The sequence below is a fragment of the Episyrphus balteatus genome, chromosome 3, assembly GCF_945859705.1.
Source record: "Episyrphus balteatus chromosome 3, idEpiBalt1.1, whole genome shotgun sequence".
NCBI classification, from domain to species: Eukaryota; Metazoa; Arthropoda; class Insecta; order Diptera; family Syrphidae; genus Episyrphus; species Episyrphus balteatus.
In genome coordinates, this window is record NC_079136.1 from 94860942 (window position 1) to 94874740 (window position 13799).

The 13799-nt window shown below is 29.0% G+C and overlaps 1 protein-coding gene and 1 long non-coding RNA gene across 4 annotated transcripts in view; one reads left to right on the forward strand and one right to left on the reverse strand.

Moving 5' to 3' along the window:
- LOC129914735 (uncharacterized) overlaps positions 1 to 2993 on the forward strand; it is a 34432-nt gene extending 31439 nt beyond the window's left edge. Inside the window, exons 2-3 of one of the 2 annotated variants that reach the window (XR_008772236.1) lie at positions 2369 to 2700; positions 2753 to 2993. This is a non-coding gene — a long non-coding RNA (uncharacterized LOC129914735). Of the gene's footprint in view, positions 1 to 2368 lie in introns of both variants that reach the window. The other variant, XR_008772235.1, reaches the window with a different exon arrangement.
- The window catches only part of LOC129914721 (tachykinins), a 177476-nt gene that overhangs the window by 34668 nt on the left and 129009 nt on the right, over positions 1 to 13799 (reverse strand). The window lies entirely within an intron of this gene.

Below are 13799 nucleotides of genomic sequence, written 5' to 3' on the forward strand. Positions count from 1 at the left end.
TCGTCATTTGCCCAACTTCGGCATCAATTTAAAGTATATGTTTTCAAAACAACATGCTACTTAAAAAATATATTCTGAAACTATATCTATTTCTCAATCAATCGAGGTATTTTTTATGAAAATCACTTCAAAATTGGCTTAGAAAAAAAAATTTTCGATTTCAACCCAAATACAGAAATTCGAACTTTTAGGTATAGAACAAAAATGTTGTTTCGGCACGTAGTAGGATAACTTGGGCGCCAGGATTTGATAACGGATTTTTGTAGAGGAGCTCAATACAAGCATTTTTTTCTTTGGGAGGGGGGTCTATCTCCCCCCGTTTAGGTGGGAGGGGCATTTTTCTAAAAAAAAATTATCAAAATAAAAAAAATTATTAAAAACAACGGCAACACTTACAGTAATAAATGATAGTGCCAAAGTTGCTAGAGAACTTGGCTGGGCACTACCGTGCCCCTTGATACCATTTAAAAAAGGAAAAATTGTACATTTGATTTTAATTTTTAAATCAATATAATATAACCAATAGTTTTTGAAATAATCGATTTCAAAGTTAAAAATAGGTGAACAAATTTTTTTTAAAACTCATTTTATACTATTTTTGTCCAGATTGTGAATTTTAGTAAAAAAATTACTCACACAGAAAACTGCCTCAATTGATTCCTTAAAGAACAGTGAAAACTATATGTTTCTGTGTCTTCTAGTTTTTGAGAAAGTTGAAAAATTATTTTATCAGATTTTTCTTTTTTCAAAATATTTTTTGTTTTTATTTGTTTTTATTTTCCAATTTTCTCAAAAGCTAGAAGACATAGAAACGGGATCGGTTCAAAATTCTGGCTTCAAAATTCTGCTTTTCAAAATTCTGCTTTTTCAGCGAAAATTCTGTTTTTCAAAATTATGCTTTTTTTCTATTCTGTTTTTCAAAATTCTGCTTTTTAAAATTCTGCTTTTCAAAATTCTGCCAGCACTATGTTTGAACAAAAAAATTCTGCTAATTCTGTTTTTTGTTTATAGTATATGCGCTGGCTAAAGAAAAATACACCTCATTAATGTAATTCAGCATTGGCACTTTCCTAAATTTTTTTATTTAAGTGTCGCAAATATTTTTTGAAATGCATATACTGACTTTCTTTCAAATAAAATATGTATACTAATTGGAACCGATGTTGTATATTCCTTTTCTTATTCAAATTTTTGAATATTCATCTTTATTTGATAAATTAATAAATTTTTAGTTATTTTCGGAAATGTTTAATATTAAAAACCTTTTCTTAATATTTCCAAATTTATTCATTTATAAAACAAAAATTAATTCGCATTTATAAAATGACAAATTATGTAGGTAAGTAATCAAATAAGCAGATAATTTTTCAAAAAGATGATTTTACAGATTTCTGCAAAAAAATTAAAAAATGGTTTGGAAAATGTTAAAAAGCGCGCGCTTTTTAACATTTTTAATTTTTTGCAGAATTTTGAAAAGCAGAATGAAAAGCAGAATTTTGAAAAACAGAATTTTGAAAAACAGAATTTTGAAAAGCAGAATTTTGAAAGCAGAATTTTGTAAAGCAGAATTTTGAAAGCAGAATTTTGACAAAAGAATTTTGACCCCGGCAGAATTTTGACCCCAACCCCATAGAAACATATAGTTTTCACTGTTCTTTAAGGAATCAATTGAGGCAGTTTTGTGCGAGTAATTTTTTTTACTAAAATTCACAGTCTGGACAAAAGTAGTATAAAATGAGTTTTTTTTTACCTATTTTTAACTTTGAAATGGGTAAAAAATTGTCGAAGCTAGAATTTTTTCAATGGGTTAAGGTCCAAAAAACCGTTTTTTGCCCGTAACTCCAGATTAGGGGATTTTCAAATACCGTTTCGTAATCAGTGCGACTAGCTCTACAAAACCTGATAGGTCTCCGCCCGCGTATATTTTGAAACCTCATTTTTGTAACACCGTGAATTTTTGGTTTAACGTTTGATTTTCAATTTTTTAGAAAATTGCTTCTGGCGGCTAAACGGGGGGAATAGGAATAGACAATAGACACCCCCGCCCCATACAATTTTTTTCTTGTCTTGACCCAACATATACGCTCTAGCTCTTTGGTACATTCCTCCTCAATCATCCCGTATAATCGTTCCTCTCAATGGTTACCAACCCAAAAACCACGTTTTATAGCTTTGGTTACAAACAGCTCTGGTCTTTCATAACTTCAACTTTGACGCTCCTAACTCTGGTATTCATAACTTAAATATTATATTTTATAAGTTCGGGTTTAAAATACTGTTTTTTTTGCGTAACTTTTTTCAATAATCAATTTTTATTTGTAGGCTTTATGTCAATTTATTTATGAATAATATATATTTCTCTTTACAGCGCCACGTCTCAAGGATTATTGTTATCCTCATCATCAAGCTCATATTTTATTTAAGGAATTTTTTATTTTGTATTGTGTCTATCCAAGTGAACAGTACCCAAGTGAAAAGATTAAAAGTCATACCATCCTAGCTTTAATAAGGTATTCAACCACAACCTACCAGGTCTTGTAAATTGGTTTGCTCATACGCAAACTAGTCAAGCTATGCATGTAATAGACATACCAATTGAAATTGAAAATAAATGGTTACACATCACACTCTCAAATTACAGTGTGGCAGTGGCGCAAAGAAAGAAGAAGGATCAAAGAGAAAACTTTTTCGTCAATATTGGTGAGAATTAAAATTAGAATGAATGGAAATAAAACACATATTATATACCTAGAAATAAACATATTATCATCTTCTTTAAAACCTTATACGTTATCGCGTTCTCACGGATAATGTCATGTGGACGATTTTGGTGTGGTCGGAATCGGAAACCAATCTCATAGCGAAAAAGACATGAATAATTAGTTATACAGGTGGGACGATATAAATTTGAGACGAATTCAGAGAGAATAAGATGCGGGATAAAAATCGATGATGTTAATAAATGAAATAAAATTTGCATATTTTAAACTTAAGTGTTCCGTTACGATGTCTTTTGGGGTGAGAGTCACTCATTTTATTGACTTTTGAATACAATTTTGTTGCAGTCTTTCTTTATTAATAATATCAAATATATTCAACTTGTCATTCTCAGTCCTCTAATGCTTTTGGGTGAATTACTCTTACATGAGCTTTTAAAGTTATATAAACAGAAGCTTCGTAAGACCATCGATGTTAACTTTTCATCAACAAGTGTCCTTGAATTAATATTAAATCAACCATAGGTACCTATAGTACCTACTTGTACTTTTGAGACGTTGATGTTTAATTAGCTTATAATACAGTACTAACAGAGAACAACCATTTTTAAAATTAAGGTTTTGTTTTATTTTCAACTGAAAATGGCTCAAAGCAAACATTTCGAAAATTTGTTACTGTCGGTTTGCACCTACTTACTTTCTTTCTTTTTATATACCTTGATGTATCCTTAGAATGTAAAAGTTTAAAAAGTTATTTGTTATTGTTTCTCAGATACTCCTATTATTTTTTTTTTTTTGACGTGATAACGTCTTATAAATCGATGAACCATGGCAGCCACCACAAAAAAGTGACGCCATTTTCTAACGTTACACTCTCGCACTTCCGCAGTGCGGCAAAAAATTTAAATTCAGAATTAAAAATAAACTATTAGAGATATAAAAATCTTCTATAGCTTATTTGAAAGATAATAACCTAAAACTTAATCCCAATGAAGGATTTTTAAAGATTCCGTCATTTAATAGGGTAAACAGGGGTAAAACGGAAAGATGAAATTTGGGCTAAAATCTAAACGCGAAGTTGTAGAGAATTGATTTTGCTATAGATATATGAGATTAATTTAAGAATAACTGCATTTGAGAAAAAATTCTAAAAAAATTTGAAACTAAGCTATAACGTTTTGTTTAAACGTTGCACACGTGTTAGGGCTATGACAAAATGATGATTATGGGTAGGGGAAATTTTTTTTGACAATTCTAAAGATGTCAGATGAAAGATGGGGGGAACAAAATTAGGCGTCTAATACGGATTTTTTTTAAATACACTGCATTTCTAAATATGATTTTTTGAAAAACACCTATTTTTTAGGGGTATTTTTGGGTAGTTTTTTATTTTTAGTTTTTTTTTTTTTGAGCGTTCAAAAAATCTCGAATTTATAGGACATGTAGGCCTGGGCTATCCGCATACATGTGCATACATATTCTAAAATGATTTTTGACTGAATAACAGGAAAAATAAGTTTAAAAAAAACAGGTTTTTTGAGCGTTTTTAACCGATTTTAATCGTTTTTGATTTTCATCTTTTTTTCTTTAACAGATAGAGAAATAAAGTATATGGAGGGTTGATAGAGTATAGCCAGGACTATATGCGTGCAATCATTTTTAAAAACACATTTTTGAGATAACGGTAAATTAAAATTCAACAGGTTATAACTTTTGATTTAGAGCACATAGAAATTTGATTAAACTTTATTGAGCATTCTGATACAATTACCTTTCATTTGGTATATTACACATAACGGTAGACTAACTACAAGCTACACAATGTTAAATCAAGAAACTTGCGAAAACACTCAAAACACCAGTGGAGATCTGTTGCCCTATGAACAGTCACCAGTGTGGGAAGTACCGTAATCTCAGTCTGGAAATTCGACATGGTTGACTTTAAAAAATTCTAACTTTTCTTGTAGGCAAATTGGAAATAAGATTGTTGTTTCACCTTTCACATGAAATAAGCTTTCACGTGTTATAAAAATGTTTATAGGTTGTCAATGAAAAAAATTGATTTTATAGCATAAGAACATAAAAATAAATGTTTTTCATGCTTTTTTTTTATGAAAATACATAGAGTTCAAAAAATTCTAGCTCTTTTTGTAGATGTCTCATACACCTGATATATATATATATATTGAGCTAAGACAATAAGCTTTCAGGTGGTATAAAATTTGTTAGGTTGTTAGGGAACAAAATGGCATTAATGACGTGAGAAGATAAAAATTCATGTTTTCTTTGCTTTTTTTGATGAAAATGATTGTTTTCAATAAATTATTTTTATACTCTTTGCGCATTATAAAAATTTAAAAATAAAAGAAGAAATACTTGGCTTTTAAATTGCATAATTTTTTTTGTAAGCTTTTAAAATAAAAAAAATTATTATAATGAGAAAATAAAAAAGGTATTTTTTTTTTACGCTTTTTCTTGTAAATTATGATTGTTTGAAAAAGTACATAAATTCTTCAATTGAATCATTTTAAACAAAACCACACAACCTGTTTTCTGACGACGTTATCACGTAAAATCATCGTCCGTAAACCGGCTTTACAGACAGCCTCGTTTTTAGAATTTTCCAGCTATGTGCATGTGCACGATAAGATTAAAAATTTGGAGTTAAATTTTTCAACCTGAGCGTTTGAAGAAATGTTTTATTCATATGCTCATGGATTAAGAGCATATTGGATTTTTTTATTGAGTTGATATAATACATGTATAAACTTATTTCGATAACAATATTCTTCTACTAAAAGCTACTTAGTATTGGATTCAAAAGTCTGACACTTTAGATAGTTGGGTTGACTGTTTAAATTTTAGTCATAAGTTGTGAAATATTCTCATAAGTATTAAGAATGTGAAAAAAATGTATTAATTGAAGCATCCAGTGCAAGAACCGGATTTTATTGAAAGATGAGAAAAAATTTGCTAAAAATTGATTTATTTTAAAAAGAAAGATAACGAAGATAAAACAAAAAGCACGATTGTAAACAAAATTAAAGTTTGTTAACTTTTGTTTGCAAACCATCATCGTTATGTTGATTTTGATTGAAATTTTTTTGACATGAAACCAAAATTAAAATGATTTCACCTAAATTTATAATCTTTTGTTTTTGGAGTTGTGTGGTTCTTGTACAATTTTTCATAAAAAATTAAAAAGACTTGAGCGTAGTTATAATTTTAAGAAGTATTTAGACATTAAGTCAACTGGATAACAATAATTTATTAAATATCATATCTTTAAAGAGACCAAACTTAAATTCCAAGATAATCACATCAAATTTAAGATTTAGAAAAACTTCAGAGTCGGAAGGTGATTTTTATAAATACAAAACGAAGCGGTATTTTTGTCTTTTAATTTCTGCATCAAAAAATATTTTTTCGTTAAAAAGTGGAACTATCTGATTCTTGTCCTGGGTGTTTAAATTGCAAAATTCGAGTTGTTCAATCCCTTGGACAATTGACCCTGATCGTCCAGTTACTTAGCTTATAAGGTTTGATGTTAAAATTGGTGTAATGAACGTTATGTAAGTTGGTACTGAAATTAAAAATTAGGGTTGCCCTATTTAAAAATTATCACATTAGTTTGATCCGATGAAGTAATATATAAATTTTCAAACAAACCATAGCCGCAAAGTGGCCCATTTAGACAAAAGTGCTTGCAATATTCATTTTTCGGGTGGGTCGATAATGAAAAACTTTTAGATCACTGGATTCACAAATGGTTGGAGCTCGAGTAATCGAAAAAAAATTTTCAATTTATGTTATTGGTGTGCCTTATAGAGCAAGTCAAAGTTAATAATTTTTTACTATGAAAAAAAAATCTGTTTTTTTATTTTTTTTTTCTTAGCTTTGAGTGTTAAAACTAGAAAGAGGGCTCCTAAAACTTTTTGATTTTTATTTTTTTTTCAAATGCTGTGTAAATATTTAAACCAAAAATTAAAAAAAAAATTAAAAAATTTATTTTTTAATTGTTTAATTTAATGTTTTTTGAAACACTGTTTTTTGCACACTTTTTCGACTTCAAATTGCATAGAAAAAAAGATTCCTACGTAATCAAACCAAGCTCAACTGATTCAAAATCCTTATATATTTCTTAATAAAAATCCAAAAGCTCAGCTGCGTCGTTTTGCATCCAACTGAGCTAGAGCGATTTGATTTGAAAAGGTCAGTCATTTTTTCGACATTTTTTTTTCATGTGTGAAAATAAAATCTTGGAAAATTAGAGTTCTTTGTTTTGTAAGTGGTGGATTTTAATAACATGATTTTTTATGAATATATTGGGACCAAGGAGATGGAAAAGAGAAGAAAACAAGCGATCCAAACGCGTTTTCGAGAAGAGCTTGGACTTGATGTGGATAAACCAAAAAAAGGCTATGGAAATACTAATAATAGAACCACTTCAAGGAGAACAATCAGATGCAACCGCTCGAATAACTGGAGTCAATGGAGAAGTTATTATGATGCTGAAAATAATACCTACTGAATGTTTTGAATTGCAGGGAAGTTGTGAATGCAGTTAAATTTGGAGAGTATACTAAGAAAACAGCAGAGCTTCTAAAAAAAATTAAATGTACTCTTCTATAAAGAAAAATAAAAAAAATGCATAAAAATAAAAAACAAAAAAAAAATACTTTTCTCCCCACTGTTTAACTCGAATTGGTTCCTTTCCTTTTTCCCCATTGTGTCACATAACTCAGATTACTTCAGAAATTGATTTTTGACGATTGTAATCAAAATACCATTATGTTTACAACCTTATCTAAAACTTCTTATTTTAACACCAAATTCTGAAACACCCTGTAAAGTTTTTTTTTTTAAACTCACAATTTTCATAGCCTTGAAAAATTTCCTTCAAGATAAAATAAAATTGTGGCGATGTCTTTATTTGTTTAGAAGATATTAATTTTGCAAGCAAAAAAGTCAAAACGGGCCACTGTGAGCCGCGACAAAAATTAATAAAATATTTTGAAGAATTGGTAACCTACAATCATGGTGACCTCAAAAAAATAAAAAATATGTTTGAACAAAAAAAAGAAAAACTAAAATATGCTCTGAAATATAGGTGAAACTTTCTTCTATTCAAAAATTAATTGGTGCAAACATAAAAATTTGAACAAGCACTTAGCAACCATACTCAATTGTTAAAAGTCACTGAGTTGTCAGCAAAAAAAATGGAGATAAGGGCTAAAAGATACATCAGTTTTAAGTTTAAAAAATCATCTTTTTTTCAAACAAAATATTTGTAGTGTTTTTTTTTTATGAATGCGGTTAAAATACTTGCATACATGTAACCTTGCATTCCTTAAATTGTTTTGATATTTTTAATGTTTCTTTATGATTAAACTAGAAAGATAAGCGAGATTTTACATATATATGTGACGATTTTTCCCTTGTCACATAGAAGCTCCCATTCTTAAAGTGGAAAACCTAATTTCATCATTTTCAGTAAACTTATCTTTCATTTATAACTAATTTTTGCCGCTTGGACTACAGTAACTTCCAAATAAACTTTTTTTGAAACCTTTAAGACTTCAAAGGGATATTTAATTTATTAAAAATGCAAAACTATAAAAATCTTAAAAATTTAGTAGGTACACCTGCAATTTTGTTCAACATTGGCATTGTAATTTAAATAAGCAATATAAAAATGTATGGGTTATATTAGTACGTTTTAAAGTTTCTCCAATATTTTTAATATTATATTTAAAATAACACTCTCATGGATTGAAAAAAAAAAAATATATACCATGTATTTGTCTCTTTTTTCGTATGTACCTACATAACATACCTAAACATACGTTACAGTAAAGCTAAAGAAATATCCCATGCAATCATAAAAAAGTCATCAAATTCTGATCTCCTTTCAAAAACCAAGGCAATTGCAATTGAAGTGCTGGACGCAATCATGAGTTTTGTATGCACTTATTCTTTGATATAGAATTGAGTAAGAGCCTTGCCTTTGTCTTATGGTTATTGATTTGAACGAATGTGTTTTTGAAATTGATTGCAACGTTCTTTTTTTTATTGGACCAATATGACAATTGAATCATTTATTTTCAAAACATGATAAGTCCATGATTTTAAATTTTTCAGGAAAAGAAAAAAACGTTATATTTTCTTTTGATTTATGTAGCAAAATTTATAAAAAATATATTCTGATGATAAACCCGGGACTTATCCTGTTTTTGATACTAAAAAAATATTTCGCGTAGCTGTAAAATCGGATATAGATGGAGTAAATACTTCATATTTTGAAGACAGACGTGGTTATCCTAGAGTAACAATTTAGTTGAAAAAACGAATTTTGAAAAAAAAAAATGGACTTATCATATTTTGAAAATAAATGATTCAATTATCTTGCATAATGCATAAGGTAAGAAGATAAAATTGTTGTAAGATATACGAATATGAAATTACCTACACAAAATCAATTTATTCATTTCTTTACAAGAAGAAGAAATTTACCTTATAACAAATCATGATTCTATAACTTAAGCTCAAAAAATTACAATATTAGCAAACCCGGCCAAACAGCTATGATTGTACCTAATAATCTTTTTTTCAAACCTTGTCGGTAATTAAAAAAAAAAACTTATAGGTTAACTATAGGTTAAAAATTGGTGCCGTTGTTGTTGAATTTCATAAATTAAAAGATACCAAAAGATTGTCTAGGTAAAGAATAAAATATAGGGGAATGAGGGACAATCTTCCATCTTGGGACAATTCTGAGCTTGAGGACAATTTTTTTTTTTAATCTTCATTCAATTTATTTGATTAAAATTTAACAAATAGTATAAACATCTACCTTTAAAAAAACGTGAATTTTAATACTGTATGTGTAGGTGTTTTCAGATCCTCGTTTTTTTTTTAGCTTGTAGTTTTTGATAGGAAGAACTCCTTTTGACAGCTTTTAAATACTATATTTATGATACTTTTTGCCTATGTTATAAATATTTCTAAACATGAAACCTGTGCCAGCATCAGAGTTGAATCAAATTACATATTTGATTTTAAAACCTTTTCCAAAATGATTTAATAAACATTTGAGTGCTTTGAATAAAAACCAGTGGAACATCTTAAGCATGCTTTTAAAGCAATAGATACTTTAAGTGTTCATATAAAACAAATCGGTGTGTCCTTCTTCTAGCCTTTCGAATTAGGACCATGCTGTTGACTATAGTCACTTGCACCTACAGACCTGGCCTACAGGCTACAGCTGTTTAATATAAAACTCATATAGTGCGCTTTTTCCTGGATTTGTTCGTATTCTCTATCGGGATTCATAAAAAAAAGTTTGCTAGGTTAAGGATTAAGGTTTCCCATAAAATAACAATTACATAAATCTCTCATGCAAATTTCTTTGCCCACGTTTAAAAAGTGATGATGTCCTTTAAAACTGTGAACTTTTGGGATGTCAAGAACTCTGTGCTCTTTGTACCAGTAGCCTCTTTTAAATAGCATTAATTGATGTTCTGGCTATAACAAGTTCTTAAACCTGCACACAACGTAGAGAGACGACAAATCTTGCCAACTTCGTTCTAGTTCGCACTATAAAGTTACTATGTAACAATCCTTTAAAACTGGCATCCTTTAGATGGATGTTCACTCCTCATGGCTACATGGACATAAACCTTACTTCCGGCAAGTTTGTTTGAAAGCTTCCTGTTTCCATAGTTAGTTTAAAATTTATGCATACAAGATAAAAAAAATTAACATATTTTTAAACGCAATACAATTGATATTAGAGTCTTAAGCTAACACCTGTGTGTTTTGGAGTCATTTTTTTTTTTTGTATAGAGAATTTGTCGCTGGATAGTACCTACTCCAAATATACCAGCGTACAATCGAATCGAAACCCCCCAAAAGAGTAAATGGGGTCGCCACTGCAGAAACACTTTACTCTTCAAGCTACAGAAAATTTTAAATTAGAAGTGAAAGATGACTAAAAGTAGTTTCCAAAAACCAAAGGTCTTCCTTCCATCCGCATCATAGGATGATTGGCTTGGTAAAGTGCATTTTGTGCATCTCTTCGAGCTAAAAGATAATATTGGTGTCAAATTAAAGGTTATAACATCTTCATTCAAAGTTTATAAGTTGACAGAAAAACCTCTAAAACTTATTGTTCTTAACCTTATGCGGAATTGAATTATGTATAGTTTTCTTGAGCGATTGTTGATAAAATTAGGAAATAAAAATGCATCCTTTTCGTTTTCAGTATTGTCAATATTGCAATTAAATGGCGGAAATGGCTATGGAGTTAAATGGTGAATTAAGTATCAAACAATAAAGTCTTATTTTTTTTTTAATCAGAAGACTTCCGAGTAAAATTTGAATTTTGAATTTGCATTTTTTGTATTATTAGTGCAACATTAAAACCGCCTCTAACTTAACTTTTTTGTATCGTGGAAGAAAAAAAATTTCACACAAAAATCCATCCAAGATCAAGATACCAATCATTTTATGTTATCACCCAAATCCACATAATTGCTACATTTAGCCTCAAATAGCAAATCTAACTTATTTCGCATGATCTTACTGTATTTTTAGATGCTCTCAACTAAAACCAAGTCAATCTAACTTCCCTGAAAATAGTGTTGAATATATAAAAAAAAAAAAACACTTTATAATAAATTTGAAATTCACAATCGTCATAGGGGAGGTTTTTTTTTTTTTTTGTGAAAACAATTTTATATTTTTGTCGTTTTTAATATTTGTCATCTACGATTGATGCCCTTTCAAGCCATATATTATGCATGTCTCATTTTACTCGATATGCTGGATTTTTTCTTCATATATTTTTGGAGTTTTCCTTTGCCGGACTTTTTTTTTACAATTTCGAATGTTTTCTTGAGAGCTTTTTTTTTACATTTTTAGATTTATGTTTAGAAACTCAAAAAATCTAAATTCGAAAGTATGCACTGGCACTCAAACAAAATAACACTAGATTTTCTTTCTCTTTTATATGACTAAACTATAACTCAAAAATACTATGATCCTGAACTTTGCAGACAATTTGTCTGCTGAGGTTTGGACAGCCACCAAAGCCGCAAAACTGGTCTGATTTTGAAAAATTAAACGGCATTCGCTTCGTTAAATAAAAATCTACTGGCGATATTTTTTAGTTTTTTTTTATTTGTCTTAGCAAAAAAGTTATGGCCAAAAAACGAAAAAAACACCAAAAAATTTATTTAAAAATTTTTGGACTTTCGTCACCACTGTAATAATGGACCCATTTTCATAAAATAAACGCCATTCGCTTCGTTAAATAAACATCTAGGGGTGATATTTTTTAGTTTTTTTTAATTTGTGTTAACAAAAAAGTTATGGCCAAAAAACACAAAAAAACACCAAAAAATTAATTTAAAAATTTTTTGACCTTCATCACCACTGTAATAATGGACCCATTTTCATAAAATAAACGCCATTCGCTTCGTTAAATACAAATCTAGGGGCGATTTTTTTTAGTTTTTTTTTATTTGTCTTAACAAAAAAGTTATGACCAAAAAACACAAAAAACACCAAAAAATTAATTTAAACATTTTTGGACCTTCATCACCACTGTAATAATGGACCCATTTTCATAAAATAAACGCCATTCGCTTCGTTAAATACAAATCTAGGGGCGATGTTTTTTAATTTTTTTTTATTTGTCTTAACAAAAAAGTTATGGCCAAAAAACACAAAAAACACCAAAAAATTAATTTAAACATTTTTGGACTTTCATCACCACTGTAGTAATGGACCCATTTTCATAAAATAAACGCCATTCGCTTCGTTAAATACAAATCTAGGGGCGATATTTTTTTGTTTTTTTTTATTTGTCTTAAAAAAAAAGTTATGGCCAAAAAACACAAAACAGTGGTGACGAAAGTCCAAAAATTTTTAAATTAATTTTTTGGTGGGTTTTGTGTTTTTAGGCCATAACTTTTTTGTTAAGACAAATAAAAAAAAACTAAAAAACATCGCCCCTAGATTTGTATTTAACGAAGCGAATGGCGTTTATTTTATGAAAATGGGTCCATTATTACAGTGGTGACGAATATCCAAAAATTTTTAAATTAATTTTTTGGTGTTTTTTGCGTTTTTTTGGCCATAACTTTTTTGTTAAGACAAATAAAAAAAAACTAAAAAATATCGCCCCTAGATTTTTATTTAACAAAGCGAATGGCGTTTATTTTATGAAAATGGGTCCATTATTACAGTGGTGACGGAAGTCCAAAAAATTTTAAATTAATTTTTTGGTGGGTTTTGTGTTTTTTGGCCATAACTTTTTTGTTAAGACAAATAAAAAAAAAACTAAAAAATGTCGCCCCTAGATTTGTATTTAACGAAGCGAATGGCGTCTATTTTATGAAAATGAGTCCATTATTACAGTGGTGATGAAAGTCCAAAAATTTTTAAATTAATTTTTTGGTGGGTTTTGTGTTTTTGGCCATAACTTTTTTGTTAAGACAAATAAAAAAAAAAAACTAAAAATATCGCCCCTAGATTTTTATTTAACGAAGCGAATGGCGTTTATTTTATGAAAATGGGTCCATTATTACAGTGGTGACGAAAGTCCAAACATTTTTAAATTAATTTTTTGGTGTTTTTTGCGTTTTTTTGGCCATAACTTTTTTGTTAAGACAAATAAAAAAAAAACTAAAAAATATCGCCCCTAGATTTTTATTTAACGAAGCGAATGCCGTTTAATTTTTCAAAATCAGACCAGTTTTGCGACTTTAGTGGCTGCCAAAACCTCAGCAGACTAATTGTCTGCAAAGTTCAGGATCATAAAATACTCTATGTTTCCTTTGATTTACAAAATTATTTATTGAAAATGGCGAAAATAGTGTGTTTCACTTTTAATAACATAAATGGAACTACACATGGGTTTCGTGCGATTTTACTTTTAAGAACGTTCACTTGTAATCTTGAAAAAATGGAATAATTTTTGGTTTGTATATTTTTAATTAACATAAAATGCCTTGGTACAGTCCGAAAATTTTACATTGACACAGCAAATAGCTTCGAATAAATCAGCGTATTTGAAAA